At 40.4% G+C, this 16,264-nt stretch overlaps 1 protein-coding gene across 3 annotated transcripts in view; it reads left to right on the plus strand.

Annotated features, from left to right (window-relative positions):
* Positions 1-16,264, plus strand: part of SLC2A12 (solute carrier family 2 member 12) — a 63,177-nt gene that overhangs the window by 21,853 nt on the left and 25,060 nt on the right. The gene's annotated exons all lie outside the window — the stretch shown is intronic.

The raw sequence follows: 16,264 nt of genomic DNA on the forward strand, positions 1-16,264 counted from the left end.
AACGCAGTGTAGACAGTTGACAGGGAGGTAGTTACAAGGTTGTTTTATTTGACAGCCAGTCTATTCCAATGACAAAATTTCATCACTTCTCTTGAGCAAATTCTCTAGAGTTTGCTAGAATAAGCTGTTGCAGTTCTTTAATCTTTTACCCTCACATCCAAAGTCTAAACCTCTCTGTAGGGAAGATGTGAAGCTTTCTTTTTACATCTCACTAGGAAATAATGTTCTTCAACGTCAAGGGTCGTCTTCCTACCACCCTCCACTCCCCTCTGTCACCTCTGTCTCCCTCCTTCTCATTCGGCTCCATCCCTCTCCCTCTCTTGCTTCTTAGTTCTTCTCTTACAGAGTTGAGGTTGAAACCTCTGTTTACAGTGATCAAGGAGCAGACACATTTGCCCCAATAAAAGGAAGTGACGGAGGTTCAGGGACAACAAAAAGGCATAGGAGGAGAAGGACTCTCATGGACATGTGCATGTTTCTGTTGCCAGGCACTGGACCGTGTTTCTGGAGAGGGCTCGCTCTACTGAGCCACTGTTAACCGTGCATTCAAATGCTACGTACCGAGTGGCTACATTTTTTTTTTTTAATACCCAGAACTATGCGCAATGCTAGGGACATAGTAATGAACAAGACAGGTACTGTCCCTGTCTTCAAGGAGGTTATAGTTGAATGGATTGAGCTATGCTCCCTGTGTCTGCTCCTTTCTGGTCAGCGACCAGCTGGTTCAGCCTGCTTAACCTTAGTTAATTACTAACTGGACATGTACCTGGCTGATGCAGCTTCTCCTCCAACTCCACTTCCTCATCTTTCAGTTTCTATTCCCACCTCTAAGTGAGATCAGTCCCTAGATGTTGATTCATTCAAATTCCAGAGGGGGAATCTGATCGGCATCACTCTGTGCTGTGCCAAGTCCTAAGTGGTTGCTGTAGTCTAAGCAGCTGCGGTAAGATTGGACCACATGATCTAAGGCATGGATGCTTGGAAGCTGGCCCTTCCTTTGGCCCTATGGGTAGAGAGATTTCCCCATAAGGGACTGTGCATGGCCAGATAGAGGAAACGCTTCAATACCCTCAGTCTCCGATCTCGATGACTTGTTCCTGGAACCTGACCCTGCTTCCAAGACTGAAAATGATAAATATCTTTACTGAACAGTTTCTTGGAAATAGGTTTCTACCATTATTTCAGGATTCAGTTATTTTGGGTGTGGACCTGTGAGACACTTGTCTTAATCAGTTTAGTTTGCTATGACTTAGAGAATAAGTATCTATTTCTCATAGTCGGAAGCTGGGAAGTTCAAACTCGAGGTCCCAGGAGATTCAGTTCTTGGTGGGGCCGTCTTCCTGGCTTGGCAGACTTTTTGCTGTATAGGAGAGAGAAAGACAAAGGGAGAGAGAGGAAGAGAGTGAGGCAGAGACAGAGAGAGAGGAAGTAACTAGGTCTTTTGTGTCTCTTCTCATGAGGGCACTAATTCCATCAGGGAGGCTTCACCCTCAGGATCTAATTACTCCCAAAGGACCCATGTCTAAATCTTGAGGATTTAGAGATGGGAATCAGGGTTTAGGGTTTACACTGGGGATTAGAGTTTCAACATAGAAATTTTGGAGAAGCCATAAAAATGCAGTCAATAACAGTACTTATGTGGCCACTCATAAATAACGCTAATGAAATATGAGTAAGCACCTCTTAAAAACATTACTGGAATATAGTTGCTTTACAATGTGCTAATTTCACGTGTGTGGCAAGGCGATTCAATTATACATACATTCATTCTTTTTTAGATTCTTTTCCTATATAGGTTATTACAGAATATTGAGTATCATTCCCCGTGTTATCTGTTTTATATAGAGTAATGTATGTGTGTTAATCTCAAGCTCCTAATTTATCCCTCCCCGAGCAAGCACCTTTTTTACATTGCTCTTTTTTCTTTTTTTCTTTTTTTTTTTTTCATCTTCAGCCACTCTGTGGCATATGGAGCTCCTGGGCCAGGAATCAGGTCCGAGCTACAGTCTCGACCTAAGCCACAGCTGCGGCAATGCCGGATCTTTAACCTACTGTTCTGGGCCGGGAATGAACCCGTGTCCCAGTGCTCCCAAGATGCTGCTGATCCTGATCCCATTGCACCACAGCGGGAGCTCCTACATTATTATTTTGAGCAATTCTTTCTTTCTTTACTTTTTTTGGCCGCACCCATGGCATGCGGAAGTTTGTGGCCCAGGGATCAAACCCTAGCCACAGTTGCAACAACAGCTACAGCAACATCAGATCCTTAGCCCTCTGCGCCACAAGGACACTCCCCAGAAACTCTTTGAAGTCTATTAGAAGAGCAAGATATAAGTGCTAGCTTGTACCAAGGAACAACTTAAACTTATCTGTGAATCTTTCTGTATCAAAAATACAATAAGCTTTGCTCATGTGATAAACTTCAGGTGGTTATTTATAGTTCCATTGATTTTTTTTCTTTCTTTTTTTTTTTTTTTTTTTGCCTTTTCCAGGGCTACACCTGCAGCATATGTAGGTTCCCAGGCTAGGGGTCTACCCAGAGCTATAGCCGCCAGCCTACGCCAGAACCACAGCAATGTGGGCTCTGAGCCACGTCTGTGACCTGCACCACAGCTCACAGCAATGCCGGATCCTTAACCCACTGAGTGAGGCCAGGGATTGAACCCACAACCTCATGGTTCCTAGTCGGATTCATTAACCACTGCGTGGGAACACCCCCATTGATTTTTTTTTTTTTGCCAGTCCCCCCCATATATTCATCATAAAACTAAAAATATTTCCTTTTTGCATAAATTTCCTTGAGCCAATCTTCTGAAATATGGAGAATCAATTAAGAATCTAAGAAAAGAATCCCCCCCTTTTTTTTTCCTTTTTTTTTTTTTTTTTTTTTTTTTTTTTTTTTTTTTTTTTGCTGCAGTGTGCAGCTGCCTGATGTGAGAATCTCAGCTCCCAGACCAGACCAGAGATTGAATCTGGGCCACAGTAGTGAAAGCACTGAGTCTTAACCACTAGACCACCAGGGAACTCCCTGTCCTTTTTGTTTTCATTCCGAGAACCTCTCAGGTTGGCAGCTGTTAGGACAGAGCACACATGTGACATAGCCTTAAACTTCAAAGACCAACCTCCCTATGATAAGATTCCTCCCGAGCTCATCCTACTCTCCTCTTTGGTTTTTGGGTAACTTTGAAAAGTGCAATAAATCCTCAGTCACCCACCTATCTTTTAATACATTATTGTATTAGAGTAAGAGTTCCTGTTTTCAGGAAGCTCAATCTGATTTTGAAAAAAAATTATTAGAAGCTGTTTGTGATTTACCTTTTAGCATTCCTCAAATATTATTCTACACTAATTTTTTAAAAATTATAATTTAAGCTTCAGAGTCAACTAATACTTACTGACATCTATTACGTCAAACACTATGCTTGGCAGTTTTTACATACACACTTTGGAGGACTTCATTTTAACTTCACAACAAGCCTGGGAAGAAAGAGTATTCCGATTTTATCAGTGAAGACATTGCATGTCAAAGAAGTAAAGCGACTTGCTCAAATGAACACATCTCTTGTCTGCTGAGCTTACCAAGACAAGAATAGGCAGTCCTGTGCTGGTCTTAATTAGTAAAGGCTAATTATTGTTAGTTCAATCCTCTCCTTGAAGATATATTAGAAATGGAATGAATGAAAGCAGTGTATCTTTGTCCATGGCATGAGGCTGTTAAATGGGCTGCTGCCTTTTATACAAGATAGAGACAGTCTCTCTTTTTCTGAAGTTCTCCTGTGACAGCAGGCATGTACATTTATAAGGCTGAACTTCGGGATAAAAGAAAAGGAAAATAATGATAAGAATGCAGCTGTTAATATGCATTGACTTAAATCACTAAACTTGTTTAAGATAATGTTTAATGGGTCAGCTGGTTAGAATGCAAGCTCAGCTAAGACCAAAATAATGGTGGTTTACACAAGATAGGAGTTTCTTTCTCCTCAGTTAACAGGCAGAGCTGGGTAGTTCTGGGTGCTGTGGAGGCTTCCAGACCAGGCATCAGAAGCCTATAAAGAGTGTCCCCAGATCTCACTGTAGCCTGTACTTTAATATTGGTTCTCAGTCTATTATGATGGCTATTTAGAAATATGAAGATGTATTTTAAAATTTCCTCTCCGATTTCTGGGATCTCATGATGCCTTGAGAATAAGGGACCTGCACAAAGTACAGTCATTTAAAAGGCGGCTGGATATAAAAAGGCCTGGATCAGAAGACAGTGTGAGCAATTCTATCAGAAAAGCAGGGAGTTCCCATTGAGGCTCAGTGGAAATGAACCCGACTAGGATCCATGAGGATGCAGATTCAATCCCTGGCCTCGCTCAGTGGGTTAAAGGATCCAGTGTTGCTGTGAGCTGTGGTGTAGGTCACAGACATGGCTTGGATCTGGCGTGGCTGTGGCTGTGGCGTAGGCTGGCAGCTATAGCTCCAGTTTGACCCCCTAGCCTGAGAACTTCCATTTGCCGAACATGTGGCCCTAAAGAGCAAAAAAAAAAAAAAAACCCCAAAACAAAAAACAAAACAAAGGCAGAACCTCTGAGAGTGATATGAGAGAAGGAACTTTCTACAGGGATTAAACATCACATAATTGTGGGAGCTGCTGAGAAAGCAAAGGTCTAAGAGGGGGTGTTTGGGGGAAAGGAGAAAGTCCCTAATCAGGACTACAAAGAAAAGCTGGTGGAGTCCATGAGGCCTGTGGCCTCTGTGTGTGCCTTCAGCCTGAAGCTGGGAGGAAAAGCTGGACTCAGAGCAGGGGGTGCAAAGACAAAAGACCCTGGGAGGACTAACTGGAATCTGTGAGGAGAAACTGGGACCCACATCTGCCTCCCACTGTGTCAACTCCAATGACGCAGGCCACCTACAGATAAACTGGTATCCTCCCCAGAGCCCTGCCCCTGTGTCTGGCCTGGTACCTGAAGAGGTTAGAAGAGGAAGTCTGGGTACACCATCTGCTCTCCCAAGCCAACCAGGAAAGACCGCTGATCACAGCCACATGTACCAGCTGCACTAATGTTCAGGGCACCAACCCCACAAGCACAGGGTTGGTGTCACTGCAGCCTTGCGAGTCACATGCAAATTTCTTTTCCCACCAACCCTCAGGAATTCTGGGAAAGGTAGTTCCAGCTTAGCTAAATTGACACAGTACAAAAGGGCCCGAGTGATAAACTCTGGACTAAGAGAATCGATGTGAATCTGGAAATAAATATTTCAGAAGGTCCAAGGCCCTGTATTCTGTTTTCAATTTCTGAAATAGACATTTATTTCTTTTAATTAAAATGTAACCTGTTAAAATATATGACTAGCTTCCATTCCATCCAGTTCTGCAAAGGGGTGAGGTCATTTCAGTACTGTCTCTTGGCTTTTGTTTCTTCAGCTATAAAACTGAAAAATACTCTTTTGCTAATGCGTTGTAAAAGCTTTCATATTTATTTTCTGAGGGATGTTAATTGTCTCCCTTGAGCTGATGACTGTCCCTTATCTCCAATTCCATTGCCTCACATGACTTCTTGTTCCTTTTTTCCCAATGAGTGCTGGACTTTTCCATTTTGATGCTTCCATGTCAGCCAGACACCAAGACGCGGATGCAGAATTGTTATTCCCCTCACCCCAAGGGACTTGCTTTTCTTTTCCATGGCACTTTTCACTCGGGTCTGATGCTCTGGGACTGTTCCCTAATCCAGTCAATGACCAAATGCTCTTGGATTTTCCCCTCACTAAGGGCTCCTGTGTTAATCTTTTCCTTCCTATTTGTGGCATCCTAGTCCACCCCTTACAATCTTACTCTTAGACTCTCGGGAGACCCTTCTTGTGGTTCTCTCCCTTTCCAGGCTTTTCTCACGCCCATCCATCTGTCATACCAGTATTCTTTAAATACTATATTCTTCATGACCCCACAGGTCACAAATCTTCCATGGCTTCCTGCTTTTTTCCATATCAGAGAGGTCAAATGCCTTTCCAGATAAAAAGAAGATTAGAAATTATCTAGTCCAACATTTGCCTTTTATGGAAAAGAAACAAGAAGCTCTGAGAGATCGAGATCACACAAATTTAGGACTTGAACTCTAGGGCATCGGAAGCCTAATTCCATGCTCTTTCTGCTACTATATCACCCATCCTGGAGGGAAAAGCAGTGTGATTTTCAGGGTCCTCCATCATCCCACCCCACACCTCCCAGCTCCATCAGGGCTTCTGCACAGCTCCAGGGGGCACCATTTACACTGTGGTCTATGGAGTTTTCTTCCAGAGTTACTATTCACCTAGAGGTACATACAGATTCCATAGGGGATACAACTTGTGAGGCCACCTGGCATTGTGCAATGAGGCAATACTTGCCTCGCTCTCATTTTTATTTCCTACTGCTCCATACTCAGGTCAAGAGACAGAAAATACATGTGGCCTCTTTTCCTTCTCCCTCTACTCTCTCCAAATCCCTCCTATCTTTGAAAACTCAAAGTCTTATCTTCTCCATGAATTCACTCCATTTCTTCAAGGTCTTTATTTGTATGAACCACCAGTTATTTCTAGGGTAGAGTAGTTCAGCTCTGTGCTACAAAGATTTTAAACAAAAACCTGGGTTCTAATCTCAGTTCTTCTGCCTACTGGTTATGTGATCTTTACGTCACTTATCTTCTCTCAAGCTTCTCTGAAGCTGAGCGTAATAATACCTAGCCTATCTCAGAGTATGGAGAAGCATCAAAGGAACTAAGGCATGTCCAAATATTTTAGATGCTAGGGAGTATGATGTCAATGGAAGTTATCATGAGATGATACAACTTAGTCCTTGATGATACAGTGTATTGCGTTTATATGTTTACTTTGTTAACCGAAATGTGGCTACTAGATTGTAAGCTCTTTGAGGGAAGACTGGACATCTCATATTTTTTTTCCTTCTATTCCTTTAAGTGAGCACAGTATAAATCTGTTTGAAAACCATGCAGGGACATAGGTATGTTTCTAAGGAGGGGAGGGAGAGAAGAATTTTAAAACTAAAATGAAGATACAGGAAAGATCTCAAAGTGTGCTTCTTGAACTGGGTCAAGCTGTCTTCTTGGTAGGCTAAGTACCATGAAAGCTAGGAATGCTAGGCCACCACAGAAACTCCTGTTCCTGAAACCATTGTGTTTTTACAGAACAATCTATCACCTGGGCATGTGTTCTAAAAAAAATCTCTTTCTATTTTTGCCTTTAAGAAAAGATGCAGGACAGTTAGTTAGCAGTGCTCAGAAACAAAAAGCTTGAGACATTTAGGGCATTTCTTTGTCAGGTCATAAAGAGTTATTTGGGAATTTCAGACAGAATTTTTAAAAGCAATCCCCAATGTTTTTTGCACTCCTCTACTTTTTGTTTTCACATGGAGAAGAGAGCCTTTTTGAGCATTTCTTAGAATGAAAGCAACACTAATGAGATGGAGAATCTCAGGTTTGAAGGAGGTTTGGTTTGGGGAAAGGGGAATAACACCTCACTTGCTTTCTTTGAGTTGTAATTGCTATTGCAATGACTGAGCTGGATATTCACACCTGAGACCAAACTCCAAACACTCCCTTTAAGGAAAACAAGAAGTTAATTCATATCCAGGGCTTGGGGCTATTAATTCTAGAGTTTTTAGAAGGGATCTGAATAATTGCCTTTTGGGGGGGTGTCTTTTTTAGGGCCAGACCCGCTACATATGGAGGTTCCCAGGCCAGGGTTCAAATCAGAGCTGTAGCCACTGGCCTACGCCAGAGCCACAGCAACACCAGATCCGAGCCCCATCTGTGACCTACACCACAGCTCACTGCAACACCGCATCCTTAACTCACTGATGGAGGCCAGGGATCGAACTCACCTCCTCATGGATGCTAGTCAGGTTCGTTAATCGATGAGCCATGATGGGAACTCCAATTGTCCTTTTTTTTTTCTTGCTTAAAGTTAGTCATTTATGACCGTATTCATATTGTAGTTTACTTCTTTTCTAAAGAAAACATACCATAAGAATTCCAGCTCAATCACCAAAGAGCATTGGCATGAACCAATTTGGAATTTTAAAAGATTTTTATTGAGTGAATTTTCATCCCAGATCTTGAAAGCATTATAAAACTTATTAACCTGATGTAATTATAGCTCAGGTATTTCATTTAGAGAGTTTATTGCTTGTAATAGAGGCAAATACTTTGTGTCAACAGAGACATAAAGGGAAAAGTACTTGCTGTTCCAAAGCTAAATTAAAAGCAAGATTAAATCCTTTATTAAATCTTTAAAAATCTGGGTTGGCTTAGAACAACATTCCATCATTATATTAGATCACAACATAGTTTCTCTTGTCAAGAAGTATTTCTATTTTTAGGTTAAAGTGTATGCCCTACATCATTTCACTTTCTGGTCCTCTTTTTCCTTGACTCTAGAATCCAGAATGGGACATATATTTGCTACCAAGTCTTCTTCTTCTTCTTCTTCTTCTTCTTCTTCTTCTTCTTCTTCTTCTTCTTCTTCTTCTTCTTCTTCTTCTTCTTCTTCTTCTTCTTCTTCTTCTTCTTCTTCTTCTTTCGTCTTTTTGCCTTTTCTAGGGCTGCACCTGCAGCACATGGAGATTCCCAGGCTGGGGTCTAATCGGAGCTGTAGCCACCGGCCTATACGCCACAGCCACAGCAACACCAGATCCAAGACACGTCTGCGGCCCACACCACAGCTCACGGCAACGCCAGACCCTTAACCCACTGAGCGAGGCCAGGGATCAAAGCCACAACCTCATGGTTCCTAGTCGGATTCTTTAACCATTGAGCCATGATGGGATCTCCTACCAAGTAATCTTATATATTGATTTTATACATTTAAAATATTCTGGAAGTTCCCATGTGACATGGCAGGTTAAGGATCCTGCATTCCCACAGCTGTGGCACAGGCTGCATGTGCAGCATGGGTTCGATCCCCGGCCTGGGAACTTGCACAGGCCACAGGTACAGCCAAAAATAAAATAATAAAATAAAATGAAATATTATTCTATGAAGGAATCTGTAGGCTTCACCAGCCTGCTGAAGGGGTTCCTGAGCCAAAGAGAGTAAGAGCCTCTGCCCTCCATTATTCTGTAACTAATACTAAAACTCTTCCATCGAATAAAATCAGAGTATATACCCTATTGATCTTATTGGAGACTTTTATGACACATGCTGTTTTCCACACTTCATCTTTCATCTTAAAATATATTCAAAATCTCAATTCTACTCTCCAGTCTTTCTGGGAAGATCCTGATCATTTTAGCTCCTTTTAATAACTCAACACTTTTCTATTGTGATTCAAGCTTCAGGGTCAAACCAGAGATTCCTGACATTGTGAGGACACAGAGCCACACAAAGATTTCTCTTCTTCTCAGGCTTCAAAAGCAGACATGAGCCCAAACCAAGGCGTACAGTGATTATTTCATGAGTTCATTTGAGATAATGTCTTGTGTAGCTACCCTCCTTAAAACAGCCTCTGTAACTCAGAAAAATGTGTGCGACTGTTCTTTTCGAAATGATTATTAGGACTTTTTTTAAAATCCAAAAATTCCTGTGTTCCTAAATTAATTAATCCACCTCCTCTTCCATACCATGACTAATATCTTTTCATTGGAGTAGATGGAAGGCATTTGTCCAAGGTCACGTATTAAGTTCAGTGATGAGGTTAATGACTGTCATCCCTTAACTGCCTTTGTAGTCACACATTCCAGTGGACCTTTACACTGAAGACCGAATGACAGGTGACACCAAATCACCTCCCCCAATGACCTATACCAAATAAGCAGAGGTTCCAGCAAGAAATCATCTTGGAGAGACCAGGAAAAGAGGAGAGATGGAGAAAATGGTTGAGATTCATCAGTTTACTCACTCATGCAACACGTGAGGATGGCTCACTGATGACCCACCAGCATGTTGCCCCATGCTGGAGACTCAGAGAAGGAGGAGTGAGAGCTACACCATGCACCCTGCCCATGTGGAGCTAGTGGTGGGACAGTCAGTAAGGCAGCAAATGAATGCATGTATAACAACTTCAGCAAGAGAGAAGTGTTAACATTTGGGTGGAGGTAAGAGTGATGAAGGAAAAAAAAAGACGGATCAGGGGAGTTTCCATAGTGGCTTAAGTGGAAACAAACCCAACTAGTATCCATGAAGATTCAGGTTCAATCCCTGGCCTCGCTCATGGGTTAAGATTACAGCATTGCCTTGAGCCGTGGTGCAATCTCAGATATGGCTTGGATTCTGCATTGCTCTGGCTGTGGCTTAGGCCAGCATCTGCAGTTCCAATTCAAGCCACAGCCTGAGAACCTCCATATGTTGCAGGTGCAGCCCTAAAAAGCAAAAGGAAAAAAAGAAGAAGAAGGATCAGGGCTAACATCAAATGGCCTTAAGGGGTACATGAGTTGATGTTTTAAGAGAAGAGCAGGAAATCCTGTGGAAGCTGCACAGCAGAATGTGTGAATTCAGACCAGGATTTGTGACCTGTGTGACCCTGAATCACAGGTCTACAGTGTAGGACTCTGGGACAATCAATGCATCTCTTTGTGTAACTGTGCAGTTGAACAAAGCCATCTGCATAAGGTATACCTAGAACAGTGCCTTGTGTGTAACATGGACTCCATACACTCAGTTATTAGTGCTGTGAAATATCTAGCTGTGGTCTAGACATGAGGTGAAAAGTTCTTGTAATGCCAGTGCTGACTTCAGCCATGCCAGGAGACATAGCAAGTGCTCCCTGGCCCCATTCTGAATTATGATGCCACGGTCCTCCTCTTCTCCTGTCCATGCACATTCCAGTTAGGTCAAGACCAAAGAGAACAGATATGTTGCTTGAAGTATGGCTCAATGATGCTTAACCTACAGTCAAGAGTGCTTTCTGGGATATCAGACAGGTTTTATAGGAAATTATGAGGCTTCGGTGAAAGATGATGTGAATTAGGTTGAGAAAACTCAACTGTCCACTCTGCTAAGTGGGGGCGACTAATTTGGACTATATGTTCTGTGTGCACACAAACTTTGTCTTCTTCATTGTTGTTTCTTTAAACCTAATCCAGGACCTGGCCTACCGTATTGTCTCAAGAAATATGGTAGATGAGTCAAAAAAAACAAAACAAAAAAAATCTAGAATTCTCTCAGCTTCTGTGATTAAGGGGAGCTCTTTCTCTAGTCTGGGGTTGAAGTATCCTGATCTCCTCTGGTATGAATCTGTGCCAGTTTGTAGGGAATCTGAAATATAAGTGGTTTGTGAGGAAGCCCATGCACATTTGACCAAAAACTATATCTGAGTAAACTACTCAGTTGAGGATTCAATGCTATTTCTAATTCATTTGATGACTAAAGTTGCATGTTTTAAATTTACTAAAATTAATGCCATATAAAAAAAATTGTACAGTGTTAGACAAAATATCCATTTCCAAATTTCCATTATTTTCTCCAAATACAAGATTGAACCTTTCCCCTGGAGTGGGGAAAAAAAAAAATAAAAAAAGATTGAGATTATCCATGTCATGGGTTAATAATTCCTACTTTGGTTTAATAATTGAATGTTTTAAAACCTGACTCTTTCCAAAAAAGATGTGAGGCAATTCCTTCATGCTTTTCCTAAGGGAGATATGTAAATGTCTGAACCTGGAAAACCTGGAATGTGGGAGGTTTTTTTTGCTTATTTAATTAGCATTAGAGTTTATAAAAATATTTCAATGGATTAATCTCAGGCTTAAGAATCACATTAAATCTCTCAGATGTTAGCAGGCATTCCAAAGTTAATAATAGTAATAAAAGATCTTTTTATAAAAATCATACCATAGCCACAAGTATTCAAACCCTCAAGAAGTATAAACTGGGTGATTTTGTGTGTGTGTGTGTGCGCATGTTTCCTTTTCTTTTCTTTTTCTTTCTTACTTTTTTTTTTAAGGGCTGCACCCATGGCATATGGACGTTCCCAGGCTGGGGGTCAAATTGGAGCTACAGATGCCACCTATGCCACAGCCACAGCAACACCAGATCCAAGCACGTTTTCAACCCACACCAAAGCTCACAGCAATGCCAGATCCTTAACTCTCTTAGCGAGGCCAGGGACTGAAATTTCATCTCAAAGATACTAGTTGGGTTTGTTATCACTGAGCCATGATGGGAACCCCCTAAACTGGCTGATATTTGAGCTCACCTGAAAGCTTACAAGTTATCCTGTCTCAGTTTCAGATTTTGGCAAAAGACATAAGTCTCCTTGGTCAAGAGACAAAGGACAATGTATTATTCATAGGAGAAGAAATAGCCAGAATATCAGCATTTGCACCAGTTCCCCAAACCCCAATACCCACAAGGCACCAGTGTTACCCACAGGTGACACCTACACATAGAATGAGTTATGTTAGAGGAGAGGAACTCCAAGTTTAGGGAACCCGAATCTTTTATAATAGACATAGGCCAACCTGATTTTTCCCCTGGAGTGAGACATTATCTTTAATTTTCTGCATAGTAAATAAACCTTTGTTCCAGGGGAGACACTCTCTCTGTCTTCCAAGGCTGTTTGCTGTATGACCATCCTCAGTGTGGAAAAAAGCCAGTGCCTTTCTTACAAGACCGTGCAGACATGCAAGACCCATGAAAAATTGTCTTTAAACTCAGATTTCTAAAAAGGCCACTTTTCTGTTTAAAATAAGAAACTGGAAATTTTGAAGGTATAAAGATTGCAGAGCCTAGTTTTTTATTTGGTTTTATTTGATGGAGTTTAATCAGCCTTTTGGAGGATAGGTATTAGTGGGAAGCATATGACTCATCTGTCGTAACACTTAAATTTGGATTTTACACCTAAATAACTCTAACTCTTCCAAGAGAAATTGTTCATGTGATGTTTGCAAAGCTAAAGATTATGAAAATTCCAGGGATGCAGAACAGCAGGTTCTAATTTGGAAGTTTACTTAATTCTTTCACTCCAAGATATACAGGTTTAGAACAAAGAGGCTTACAGACTAGAAGTACATTAAATGTTTCTAAAGAGTCTTTGATATTTTTCATTTTCCTCCTACACTCCCAGCCTCTAATATTCAGAACCAACACAGTCAAAGTCTTTTTTAACGCTCATTTTCTTTTTCTATTATTCTTATGGGACAATCACATATTTTTAGAGAAAAAGCATATTATTCTTTAAACAGGAGAATTTTATTTTCAAATGTAGCTGTTACACAATCATATTCGCATAATGGGTTTTTGTTAGGTGCGTCTACCAAGATCTTTCAAATCTTCCCCCCCCCTTTTAAATCCTAGGTTTCAGCTATCACCAATATTCACACCAATACTGTTCCTTTTTTCCAATTAATTGTGCTAAAAGTTATTTTGATTGAGCAAAGTGGTGATTTATTTGGTTCTTTGGTGTTAGTCCTTGCAATAATGCAAAGTAAACAGAGGATAGTATCTGAATGGTTTACACTACATTTGCATCCAAGAAAAAGGAAAAACTTAAATTTGTTCCCTTAGCTAATTAAATCTCACTTTGGAGTTAGATATTGCATGGTAGTACCTAACAGAACCAAAAAGAGTCTGAAATTAATTTTTCTAGCCTGGGTACGGCTAAACAGAGAGAAACAACACCATTTATTGCATTGACATCAGCAACTCTTCACATAATACATCAGCATTTAAGTTTCCTCACTGTCCTGCATACAATCATAGTGCTATACCCTTGAAAATTATGAATATTGGACAGTTAAGACATTAAAAAAAAAAGACTAAGGTTTTAACACTATCTTAATAAGCATAGCATTCAGTTGTTACTTTATTGTTTTTTCAGAACACAATGTTAAGAATTTTCAGAGGAACACTTGTAACATTAAAAACTATGATACTTTTCTGATTGAAGTCCAAAGCATCATTCATGAAAAAAGCACAACATAAAATGTTACATCTGAAGCATGACATTCAAGTTAGAGTTTAAACCAGAAAAGACTAACTTCTTGTAGCTCCTTCCCTTTTTTGTTTTGCAATTTTGAACTCTAGTTCAGCAATCTGCAAATTGGGATAAGCATACTCCTGGAGGTAAATTTCTGTAGTATTCCTTCAATGATACATGAAAGGAAATTAATTTCTTTTTTTTTCTTTTTGTCTTTTTGTATTTTCTAGGGCCGCTCCCGAGGCATATGGAGGTTCCCAGGCTAGGGGTCTAATCGGAGCTGTAGCCACTGGTGTACACCAGAGCCATAGCAATGTCAGATCCGAGCTATGTCTTCGACCTACACCACAGCTCACGGCAACACCGGATCCTCACCCCACTGAGCAAGGCCAGGGATGGAACCCACAACCTCATGGTTCCTAGTCGGATTTGTTAACCACTGAACCACAACAGGAACTCCAGGAAATTAATTTCTTGATTTATTTTTTATTTTTATTTTTTTATTTTTGGCCACGCTCGTGGCATGCAGAAGTTTCCAGGCCAGGAATGGAACCCAAGCCACAACAGTGACCCTAGCCAGATCTTTAACCTGCTGTGCCACCAGGGGAACTCCAATTTCTTGATTTTTACGAAGAATCTGTTTCCTTAGACTTCTTCTTCCTAATCTTCCCAGTAATAACTGTTCTTCCACGTTAAAGAAAGCACAGCTATTATCCACCAGAAATCTTATTATGATATATTTACCAAATTATTAAAGCCTTAGGAACATTAATGAAAAGGACAGTTGGAAATGTTGGTATAGGTGTGGTATCGAAAGGTGACTCTAATTATTGGAAATATTTAGGCTTTCTTTCATAAGCCTAAATATTTCCAGTAATTTGCTTTCAACAAAGCTATAGGTTGATCTAATCAAGTTATCAGCTGATATAGCATTACAACAAACTTTTATTGTTAATTTAAAGAATGTAGTGACACTGCCATTATAAAATTTATTCAATTCCCCATCTATTTTTATTATTCTTGAGAACAATGCATTTCATCTATTTAAAAACAATGTGGAGTTTGTCCTATTGTGGCTCAACAGGTAAGGACTTAACATTGTCTCTGTGAGGATGTGGGTTCTATCCCTGGCTTTCCTCAGTAGATTAAGGATCAGATGTTGTTGCAAGCTGCAGCCTGGGCAGCAGATGCAGCTTGAACCTGGTATTGCCATGGCTGTGGCATAGGTCTGCAGCTGCAGTTCCTCTGGCCGAGGAACTTCCGTAGGACACAGGTGCAGCCATATAAAAACCAAACCAAACCAAACAAAAAAACCCATAAAAACAATAAAAACTTCATATTAGTTTCTTTTGGCTGTATTTTTTAAATGGCTAGAGATAAATATCAAATAGGTATGGTATGTAAATACCACTGGAAATATTTGTTATATTAATTTTCCTTATTTTAAATATAGAGTTTAAAATACCATAGAAATTGCATCATTTGCTGTCATTTAAATTTATGGTAAACCTCCATATGCCACGGGAGTGGCCCTAGAAAAGGCAAAAAGACATACATAAATAAACAAATTTATGGTTAAAAAAATGTTAGCTGTTGACTTATAAATGAAGGAATATACTTAATTTTTAAAATTATTTTAGGAGCTCCTGTCGTGGTGCAGCAGAAATGAATCTGACTGGGAGCCATGAGGTTTCGGGTTCGATCCCTGGCCTTGCTCAGTGGGTTAAGGATCCGGCGTTGCGGTGAGCTGTGCTGCAGGTCACAGAAGCAGCTTGAATCCCATGTTGTTGTGGCTGTGGTGTAGGCCAGCATCTACAGCTCTGATTAGACCCCTAGACTTGGAACTCCATATGCCGTGGGTGCAGCCCCAAAAAAGAAAAAAAAATTATTTTAAAGGCTACACAAGCAAGAAAATTTGGAGATCACTGCCACAGTTCTTATTCCCAAAATATCTGCCCACAAAAGGATTCCTTTTTTTAACTCTGGCTTTAATTTTTTTTTAATTGAGTTACTCCATTTAATCCAATTTTCCCTAGAATAGTTTTTAAAAATCCTTTCAATTGGTTTTGACTAGAAATCATTTAGATAGAAAGATTGGGGAACATTGAGACTTCATTTCATAGCTTTTCTTAGTTTGTTATTTAAGTAATCCAAGATAATATTCTTGAATATTTATTTCAAAGAGAACAGGAGTGAACAAAACTCAGAGAGACTGAGTGAAGGGAGAATTTAGAAAATAAAAATAAATGAAAGCTATAATATCACTGCTAATATTGGAGAAGGTGGCCTAGGGTGGAGTATATTTTTTGTTTTTGTTTTGTTTTGTTTTTGGCTATGGCATGTGGAAGTTCCCAGGCCAGGGATCGAACCC

The sequence above is a fragment of the Sus scrofa genome, chromosome 1, assembly GCF_054392235.1.
Source record: "Sus scrofa isolate SSC_HxYL_T2T_F1_AM1 chromosome 1, Sscrofa_HxYL_maternal_Yorkshire_Landrace_v2.0, whole genome shotgun sequence".
NCBI lineage: Eukaryota > Metazoa > Chordata > Mammalia > Artiodactyla > Suidae > Sus > Sus scrofa.